We start from the raw sequence: 3,963 nt of genomic DNA, 5'->3' as shown, positions 1-3,963 counted from the left end.
GGTTTAAGGTATATAATTTGGGTTTAGGGTCTAGGATTAGGGTTTATGGTATAGGATTTGGGTTTAGGGGTTTGAATTTATGTTTAGAATCTAGGGTATAGGGTTTAGAATTTAAGATTTAGGGTTTAGGGTTTCGCTGGAAGCGTTAACGTTGTTCAAATTAGCGTTTTTATTTTTTGTAACTATTTTTTATTTAATTTAATGTTTTTTAATTAATAATCTATGTGTCACTTTGAATGATCATAAAGGGTGGAGTGAATTTAAAGGTTCACCTGAGGGGGTGAACCTAAATTCTGTCCATTTTGGACACAACTTAGGTTCACCCCTTAGGGTGAACTTTCAAATTCACCCCACCTTTTAGGACCAATCAAAGTGACATATATATTATTATGAAACCCCAAACTTAGATGCTATAGGGTTTGGTTAAAGTTTACGGTTTGAGTTTAGGGTCTAAGACTTGGGTTTAGGGTATAGAATTTCGGTTTATAGTCTATTTTTTGGGTTTAAGGTATATAATTTGGGTTTAGGGTCTAGGATTAGGGTTTAGGGTATAGGGTTTGGGTTTAGGGGTTTGAATTTGGGTTTAGAATCTAGGGTACAGGGTTTAAAATTTAAGATTTAGGGTTTAGGGTTTCGCTGGAAGCGTTAACGTTGTTCAAATTAGCGTTTTTATTTTTTGTAACTATTTTTTATTTAATTTAATGTTTTTTAATTAATAATCTATGTGTCACTTTGAATGATCCTAAAGGGTGGAGTGAATTTAAAGGTTCACCTTAGAGGGTGAACCTAAGTTATGTCCATAAATTTTTAGGACCCTAAATTAATAGAATAGATATTTATGGAAATATGCAAATATTGAAATAATGAAATGCCTTGCCTTTGGGTTATGTAGAATTTTAAATTTACAAACCATGTATTTCGCCATTTAGCAAATACAGTGACAAATTCAAGTGAAGTTTCGCATATACGAGTGGTGTATAACTTTCTGAACTTTGAGGTTGAATTATTTTTCTTATATGATTATGCAAATTCCACTATATATGGTGCATTGACAACAATGTTAATATTATTCTTCTTTATTTGCCATATATTAGTGGTCAAATTGTTGGGAATATCCTGAAATCTATTGTACTAACTCTAGTAGAAGTTGTAACGTCGAGATTTCGACAATCGTATGATATTAGATGTTTATAATGTTTTGCTAGAAACCGTTTATAATCTATGAATTTAGAATTCATTGCTAGTATTATATGATCCTACAGGGTCACACCACTAACTAAACTCGAAAAGGTTTCACAATTCTTATTGCATAATGTATATAGTACAAATATATGATATTAGTATTATATATATGATTGCACGTCACATTATAAACACGTTAAGGAACGTGTGTGCATTAGTCTCTTTATTAAGATAATTGGGCTTAAGCCCACTATTAACCAAATTAGGTTATTGGTACCAATTATATAAAGGACGTGATGCTGATGTTTTAGACATATAAGAAAACGTGGCCGGCCAATATGAAACCCTAAGAGACAAAAGAGTTTGTCAAGTTCTTTGAGTTCTGATCTCGACGGCACTAGCATCCTGTATCGATCCAGTTTGTGTGCGTGTGGAACCGGTAGAGACACGACGTTTGGAGTGCTTGAAATCTCGACTTGGTTTATTCATCTTTCCGCTGCAAATAACCATGTATATTCGAAACTCTAAGATCTAAGTTTATTTCAGTATTGACATGAGATTCTAGGCAACTGAATTCATAAGTAAATTTATAAATCGTTATAAACCGATATGAATTCCAACAGTCGTATCAGAGCCTACTTGTTTAATACTGAAATATAATCTTATTTAATTTATATATTGATATAGATAAATAATTTTGTTCGATATTGTTTTAATTGTTAATCAATTGAGTCTGTGATAATCGTAAGTTGATGAATATGTTCATCAATTTCCAAAACAAAGATATGCGTATATTGGATACACATGTCTTTTGGAAAGGTCAATATCTTAAGTTGATATTGTATATTACAATCACGACATACTGAATTATATGTTAAAGATTATTGACTTTTGGAAAGTCTAGAATATAAGTTAAATATTAAACAGCTGATATGATCATCCCTAGGTATGCGATTAATGTATATCATCTAAATCACACTTTTGATACCTTATTTGCATGTAGAGTACATGCATGAGTAATCTAAAATCAAGCATGTATTATTGTAACAATAGTTGCTAAATTTTAAGACTAATAAAATATATGTCATGAAATTATGTGATGACCATGCGTGTTGTATATGTATGGTTCATGTGTACATATAATTAATTTATAAAGGCACTTGTATTATTGTAATGCTTGAATGCCTGGTTTTAAATTGACATAATACACATGAGATGTGTAAAGACCAGTTAAACCAACGAATTGTTTAGTTGGTTTATAAGATTAGTTTGGTTCAATCGCTTTAATCTTTTATTGAATTAGAAATCTAATTTGATTAGATTCTAATAATAACGTTAAGACTATTTAAATGATAATTAATAATTTTAAGTAAATTAAAGTTAATTTAATTATTGATAATTCAATTAAATACAGATTAGATATGTATTAGTTATATTTATATTTTATATAAGATATAAAATTTTAAATATAAGTTAAAATTTAAAATTTGTTCCTCAATTAATTTCAAGTAATTTTGATGTCTACTCAATCTTATCAACTATCAAGGCTCGTTTCGTTGTAAGATGGACTTGCCAAAGCAAGGTGTCTGCAATTACATGAGTGAGGTAGATGGTAACGGTTACCATATGAATATAAGATTGGTTCACTTGACTAAGCTATCAAAACGGTTTTGGGCTTAGAGACATAGGTTGGATAAGACATAAGATGTCGTCTGACAACCAAGAATTATATTGGATATATTTAGCAAAGTGTTGCTTACCTAAATAGATAAACATTTGGGCGATGAGCCAAAGCTCATTCGGGTTCTAGTGAAATATGGATCTTGGATTATTATATTCATTTGAGGAAAACATTTTGAATATAATATGAATTTTCTTAATTGTTGAGATTTCTCTAATTCTTAAACATCATATTAATATTTGCTATTCTTCTATTCCAGTAATGTTAACTCCTCACAACCTATTTTCATTCCAATATGCCCTTAAGAAGGACAAATTGAGTGGATCAAATTTCCTCCAATGGTATCTAAACCCGAGAATTGTTCTCAAACAAGAGTTTAAACCCTACTTGGAAGATCTGGAAAAAAAAAGACTTTTGAAACATCGTCTAAGGGTATTTATGTTATAGAAGTAAATGTTACTACTTCTTGTTCTTCTTCATGGGTATTGGATACCGGCTGTGGTGCTCATATTTGTACGAATATGAATGGCTTAAGCAACAGTAGAATTTCAGAGAAAGGTCAAGTGGACCTACGAGTGGGAAATGGAGCAAGAGTTGCTGCATTAACCGTGGGAACATTTCACTTGTCTTTACCTTCAGCCCTAGTTTTAGAACTTAAGAATTGCTACTATGTACCTGCTATAAGTAGGAATATTATTTTCATTCCTTGTTTGGATTAGGAAGGATTTCAGTTTTCGATCAAAAACAAGTTTTGTTCCTTTGATCGTAATGATATCTTTTATGGTAGCGGTCCATTAGAGAATGGACTTTATATTCTAGACCAAAGCGTGCCTGTCTATAATATCAGTACCAAAAGATTCAAGTCTAACGACACGAATCAGACTTTTCTTTGGCATTGTCGTTTGAGCCACATAAATAAGAAACGCATTCAAAAGCTTCATAGTGATGGACTTTTGAGCTCATTTGATTATGAATCATATGAAAAATGTGAATCTTATTTATTGGGTAAAATGGCTAAGGCTTCTTTTACTGGACACGGTGAAAGAGCCAAATACTTATTGGAACTTATACATACTGATGTATGCAGACTAATGAGTATA

This window comes from Brassica oleracea, chromosome C9 (assembly GCF_000695525.1).
Source record: "Brassica oleracea var. oleracea cultivar TO1000 chromosome C9, BOL, whole genome shotgun sequence".
Classification (NCBI taxonomy): Eukaryota; Viridiplantae; Streptophyta; class Magnoliopsida; order Brassicales; family Brassicaceae; genus Brassica; species Brassica oleracea.
Note: the sequence above shows the minus strand (reverse complement) of the source record.